The sequence below is a fragment of the Arachis ipaensis genome, chromosome B6 (assembly GCF_059453495.1).
Source record: "Arachis ipaensis isolate K30076 ecotype BB chromosome B6, ASM5945349v1, whole genome shotgun sequence".
NCBI classification, from domain to species: Eukaryota; Viridiplantae; Streptophyta; class Magnoliopsida; order Fabales; family Fabaceae; genus Arachis; species Arachis ipaensis.
Window position 1 is genome coordinate 114,844,602 of NC_142441.1, and position 7,415 is coordinate 114,852,016.

Consider the following 7,415-nt stretch of genomic DNA (forward strand, 5'->3'; position numbering starts at 1 on the left):
TCCTCTATGTCAATTCCAGCTGAATTGCAGAGGTGACAAATGAGATGAGGGAAGGCTAACCTTGCCAAAGTAGAGGACTTTTCTGCCACCTTGTAGAGTTCTAGGGATATAACCTCATGAACTTCTACTTCCTCTTCAATCATGATGCTATGGATCATGATAGCCCGGTCTATAGTAACTTCAGACCGGTTGCTAGTAGGAATGATTAAGCGTTGGATGAACTCCAACCATCCCCTAGCGACGGGCTTGAGGTCATGTCTTCTTAGTTGAACCGGCTTTCCTCTTGAATCTCTCTTTCATTGAGCGCCCTCTTCACAAATGTCTATGAGGACTTGATCCAACCTTTGATCAAAGTTGACCCTTCTAGTGTAGGGGCGTGCATCTCCTTGCATCATGGGCAAGTTGAATGCCAACCTTACATTTTTCGGACTGAAATCTAAGCATTTCTCCCGAACCATTGTAAGCCAATTCTTTGGGTCCGGGTTCACACTTTGATCATGGTTCTTGGTGATCCATGCATTGGCATAAAACTCTTGAACCATTAAGATTCCGACTTGTTGAATGGGGTTGGTGAGAACTTCCCAACCTCTTCTTCGAATCTCATGTCGGATCTCTAGATATTCACCCTTTTTGAGTTTGTAAGGGACCTCGGGGATCACCTTCTTCTTGGCCACAACTTCATAGAAGTGGTCTTGATGGACCTTTGAGATGAATCTCTCCATCTCCCATGACTCGGAGGTGGAAGCTTTTGCCTTTCCTTTCCTCTTTCTTGAGGTTTCTCCGGCATTTGGTGCCATAAATAGTTATGGAAAAACAAAAAGCAATGCTTTTACCACACCAAACTTAGAAGGTTTGCTCGTCCTCGAGAAAAAGAAGAAAGAAAAGAGTAGAAGAGAAAGAAATAGAGGAGATGGAGGGGGTTTAGTGGTTCGGCCAAGGGGAAGAAGTAGTGTGTATAATGTGTGAAAATGAATGAGCGAAGATGGGTTTATATAGGAGTGGAGAGAGGGGTAGGGTTCGGCCATGTATGGGTGGGTTTGGGAGGGAAAGTGGTTTGAATTTGAATGGTGAGGTAGGTGGGGATCTATGGTAGATGGATGTGGATTGGTAAATAGATTATAGAGAAGAGGGTAGGATTTGATAGGTGAGGGGTTTTTGGGGAAGGGTGTTATGGGAAGGTGTGAAGAAGAGAGAGAGATGAGGTAGGTGGGGATCCTGTGGGGTCCACAGATCCTGAGGTGTCAAGGATTTCTCATCCCTGTACCATATTGGCATGTAAATGCCCCCTTGATTACCAATCCTGGCATTAAACGCCAGGTTGCTGCCCATTTCTGGCTTTTAACGCCAGCTTTTCTCCCCTTTTTGGCGTTTAAACGCCAGCTCTGTGCCCATTTCTGGCATTAAACGCCAGTATGGTGCCCATTTTTGGCGTTAAATGCCCAGAATAGTGCCAGACTGGGCGTTTAACATCCATTCTGCTACCCTTACTGGCGTTTAAACGCCAGTAAGCTTCTCCTCCAGGGTGTGCTGTTTTTAATACTATTTTTTATTCTGTTTTTTCTTTTTCAGTTGTTTTTGTGACTTCACATGATCATCAACCTACAGAAAACATAAAATAACAATGGAAAATAAATAGATATGATTAAATAAAATTGGGTTGCCTCCCAACAAGCGCTTCTTTAATGTCAATAGCTTGACAGTGGGCTCTCATGGAGCTTCACAGATACTCAGAGCATGATGATGGCCTCCCAACACCAAACTTAGAGTTTGAATGTGGGGGCTCTATTTGACTCTGTATTGAGAGAAGCTTTTCATGCTTCCTCTCCATGGTTACAGAGGGAGATCCTTGAGCTTTAAACACAAGGGAGTCCTCATTCACTTGAAGGACCAATTCTCCTCTGTCAACATCAATCACAGATTTTGCTGTGGCTAGGAAGGGTTTGCCAAGGATGATGGATTCATCCTTACACTTCCCAGTGTCTAGGATTATGAAATCAACAGGGATGTAGTGGCCTTCAACCTTTACCAAGACATCCTCTACAAGTCTATAAGCATGTTTCCTTGGTCGAGATATACAAAGAAGTCTGCCATACAGAAAAAATTCCCCCAGCACGGCCACTCAAAGGCAAAAAGGGAGGAGGAAACCGGAAGGAATATTGTGAATACCATCGAGTCCGAGGACACTCCACAAACGAATGTTTCAACTTAAAAAATATCATAGAAAAATTGGTGAGAGAAGGAAAGTTAGAACGATTCCTGGCCACCCGAGATGATGATCAAAGAAAGAGACAAAGGGATGAAGATACCGAACGAACAGAACGATCACCTCGAACACCAGAAAGACATGTCCACATGATACATGGCGGATTCACAACAGGTGGGATCTCCAAATCCTCTCGCAAAAGATATCTCAAAAAAGTATATCATGTCGAAGGAGAGGAGGAAGCACTCAACATCCCGGTAATAACATTCACTAAAGAGGACGCATCCGGCATCATCGCAGGACACGACGATCCCATGGTCATCACCATCATATTAGCAAACGCCAACCTACACCGCACCTTAATAGACCAAGGGAGTTCTGCCGACATCTTATTCAAAACAGCCTTTGATAAACTCGACTTAGAAGAAAAAGAACTTCAAGCATATCCAAACAGTCTGTTTGGACTAGGAGACACCCCGGTTCGACCACTAGGATACATACCACTACATACAACCTTCGGAAAAGGGAACCAATCCAGGACCCTCAAAATAGACTACATCGTGGTCGATGTAAGTTCAGCTTACAATGCTCTCATAGGTCGGACAACACTCAACCAACTCGGCGCAATAATCTCGACCCCACACCTATGTATGAAATTCCCAACACCAAAAGGGATAGCCACGATAAAAGCAGATCAAAAAATGGCACATCGCTGTTACAACGAAAGCCTAAACCTCATAGGCAAAGGAGAAGAGTTCCACACAATCGAGCTGGGCGGAGTTCAATGACGAGAAGAACTTCGTCCCCAGCCAGAGGGTGAGATAGAAAAGATTCAGATCGGGGACACCTCAGAAAAAATAACTAACATTGGCACAATCCTAAAAGGAGATTCAAAGGAATTACTAATACAATTCTTGCGAGATAATGTCGATCTCTTCGCGTGGAAAGCCACAGATATGCCAGGCATAGACCCTAAGCTGATGTGTCATAAGTTGGCGGTCTATCCAGGATCTCGGCCGGTACAGCAGAGACGAAGAAAGCTTGGGCCAGAGCGATCCCAGGCTGTGGAAGAACAAGTACAGGCACTACTGGAAGCAGGATTCATAAGAGAAGCCAAATATCCACTATGGCTAGCCAACGTTGTCTTGGTGAAAAAATCAAATGGGAAGTGGCGAATGTGCACCGACTACATCGATCTCAATAAGGCTTGTCCAAAAGATCCTTACCCACTCCCAAATATCGACGCTCTGGTAGACGCTTCCTCCGGATATAAATATCTCTCGTTTATGGACGCATACTTGGGATACAACCAGATCCCCATGTATCCACCGGATCAAGAAAAGACTTCGTTCCTAACACCAAAAGCAAACTACTGCTACATTGTAATGCCTTTTCGTCTCAAGAACGCAGGAGCTACTTATCAAAGGCTAATGAATAAAGTCTTCTCGGATCACATCGGAAAGATCATGGAAGTCTACGTGGACGACATGCTAATAAAAACACAAAGTGAGGAGACATTATTGTCCGACCTGGCCCAAGTATTCGACACCATAAGGAAGCATGACATGCGATTCAATCCCGCGAAATGCATATTTGCAGTAGAAGTAGGCAAATTCTTAGGTTTCATGCTCACACAAAGAGGAATTGAAGCAAATCCAGACAAATGTCAGGCCATACTCAACATGAAGAGCCCAACTTGTGTCAAAGAAGTACAGCAACTCAACGGGAGATTGGCCGCCCTATCCCGATTCTTAGCAGGAGCTGCGATAAGATCTCTTCCCTTCTATGCTACTTTAAGAAAGGGAAAGCAGTTCGAATGGACGACAGAATGTGAGCAAGCCTTCCAAGACTTTAAGAAATTCTTAGGACAGCCACCTATCCTCTCTCAACCACGAGAAGGAGAACCACTCATATTATATCTCGCAGTAAGAAGCCGGGCAGTAGCGTCAGCACTAGTCAGAGAAGATGAAAACGGACAACAACCCGTCTACTTCATTAGTAAAGCACTGCAGGGATCCGAGTTGAACTATCAGAAAATAGAAAAATTTGCCTATACTCTCATTCTAACATCTCGACGACTCCGCCCTTACTTCCAGGCCCACACCATCAAAGTTCGCACTAACCAGCCCTTGAAAGGAATATTGCAAAAAACAGATTTAGCAGGTAGAATTCTACAATGGGCAGTCGAGCTGTCAGAGTTCGATCTCCAATATGAAGCTCGGACAGCCATTAAGTCACAATATCTGGCCGACTTTTATCGCAGAATTCACAGATGCCCTGGAAACCCTCACAGAGTGGAATCTCTATGTGGACAGTTCTTCAAATAAAACCGGAAGCGGCGCAAGAGTGATAATAGAAAGCAACCAGGGAACCCAAGTTGAGCTCTCCCTCAAGTTTGGGTTCCCGACTTCAAATAACCAGGCGGAATACAAAGTACTGCTAGCTGGTTTGAAGCTGGCTGAAGAGGTTGGAGCTCGGAAACTCAACATTTACAGCGATTCGCAAGTTGTCACATCACAAATAACAGGGAGCTACCAAGCCAAAGATCCCACCATGAAAAGGTATTTGGATAAGACCAAGGAACATCTCAGACAAATCAGGGAATATAAGGTCCACCACATACCCCGAGAACAAAATGTCCGAGCTGATGCACTCTTAAAATTAGCCAGCACCAAACCAGGGGGCAACAATAAAAGCCTCATCCAGGAAATGTTACAGAACCCGTCAATCTCGGAAGAGGAAAAAATCCTAGCCATAACAAGCCAAGACCAAGGATGGATGACTCCCATAATCAACTACCTCATAGCAGGAACACTCCCCACAGAAGAAAAGGAGGCAAAGAGGCTAAAAAGGGAGGCACAGTACTACACCATTATAAACAACATCCTGTATAAAAGAGGGATCTCAGTACCATTACTGAAATACGTACCGACCTCCCACACAAAGGAAGTGTTAGAAGAAGTACACGGCGGAATTTGTTGCAATCATCTCGGAGCACGAGCTCTCGCCAAAAAAGTACTCCGGGCGGGGTTTTATTGGCCAACTCTACAGAAAGAAGCTACAGAATTCGTAAAGACATGCCCACCATGTCAGAAACATGCCAACTTTCACATCGTCCCGCCAGAAGAGCTCATCAGCGTAACTTCGCCTTGGCCGTTTGCAAGGTGGGGGCTCGACCTTCTCGACCCCTTCCCCCAGGGGTCAGGACAAGTTAAATTTCTCATAGTAGGGGTAGACTATTTCACAAAGTGGATCGAGGCAGAGCCCCTAGCCAATGCCACCGCTCAAAGAAGCCAGAAATTCCTATATAGAAATATCGTCACAAGTTTCGGGGTTCCATATTCAATAACCACAGACAATGGCACTCAATTCACAGATGCAGGCTTCAGAAAACTAGTAGCCGACTTAAATATAAAGCATCAGTACACCTCTGTTGAACATCCACAAGCCAACGGACAGGCCGAAGCTGCCAACAAAGTCATATTGGCCGGGTTAAAACGGAGATTACAAGATGCAAAGGGAGCTTGGGCGGAAGAGCTTCCACAAGTCCTATGGGCATATCGAACGACGCCACACTCCACCATGAAGGAATCCCCCTTCCGGTTAGCATACAGAATAGAGGCGATGATTCCAGTAGAAATTGAGGAAGGATCGCCTAGAGTAGTTCATTACAATGAGGGAGCAAACTCCCAACTTCAGAGGGAAGAGCTCGACCTACTACCTGAAATCCAAGAAAGAGCTCGGATCAGGGAAGAAGCTCTAAAGCGCCGAATGGCTTCCAGATATAATCAAAGGGTAGTGCCGAGAAGTTTCACAGAAAACAATCTCATCCTAATCCGAAATGATATTGGAACAACTCGACCAGGAGAAGGAAAGCTGGCAGCAAACTGGAAGGGACCCTACCGAGTTGTAGAAGTACTTGGGAAGGGCTACTACAGACTGTTCGATCTCGATGGACGAGAGCTTCCCAGATCATGGCACGCTTGCAACCTAAGAAGGTACTACAGTTAGGAAGGTAACAAATCTCAATATTGGATGCACTCTTTTTCCTGAAAAGATTTTTTAATGAGGCACCAAGTTGAGACCCAGACACTATCCGACTTAAAGGGATGAAAAAATTCCCACATGTATATATTTGCACTTTTACTTTGAATAAAGTTTATTTAGATATTCTACAAGAAATCAAGACGCATTAATCTGAAGAATTCATCGTCCGATTATAAAGCAACAGGTCGGCAGAAAGTGAAAAACAATTTCACTGCACGACCACGATAAAGATAAACCGTCTGATAAAGGTGAAAGCACGATTCAACCAAAGGACGATCTAAAGATGCCAACCACTTTCTACAAATCGGCAAAGATGAACACAGAATAATGTAAGAATTTATCGAAAGCAATCCAAAAAAGAACCTGACGAGGTCTTACGGATAGCTAAAATAATAACTTAAAGACTGGCCGACGTCCAGAAGTCAGACCAAGTCAACCCAAGTTATAAGTAAACCCTGGAAAGAGGTCTGGCCAACCCTATTAAAGAGGATTACTTTAACTTAGAAGGGCTCGACCTAACAAAGTCAGCCCAAAATAAAAAGGTTATGAAAGTAGTCCCTGAAAGAGACCTGACAAAGGTCCAAGAAAGAGGATTACAAAAATAACCTAAAAAGAGATCGACCTAACGAAGTCGATCTCCTACAAAATAAAAAGGTTATAAAAGCAATCCCTGAAAGAGACCTGACAAAGGTCCAAGAAAAGGGATTACAAAAATAACCTAGAAAGAGATTGACCTAACGAAGTCGATCCCCTACAAACAAGTTACAAAAGTAATCCCCGAAAAAAGACCTGACAAAGGTCCAAAAAAGAGGATTACAGAAATAACTTAAAAAGGGGACCAGCGCAAAAGAACCACCGAGAAACAAGTTGGACCCATAAATCACAACCTCAAAGGATCCAAGCTACAAACAATAAAACAAAGCAATCCGAGGAAGTCGAGATGCAAGATTTCAGACATCAGTAGAAAACAGAAAAAATGCCAAGTCAAAAACTACTTCTTTTACTCTACAAAAGTTATAAGGCTCTGAAGGCCACCAAAACCTACCGTGAAGGGATAGCGAGCTACCTTTTGTTTTTCAAAATAAAAAGTTGCTAAACAAGCAACCAGGAAATGTCAGCAATTAAATAAAAAGTTTTAAAAAGCCCACAAGCCGGGCCAACTACA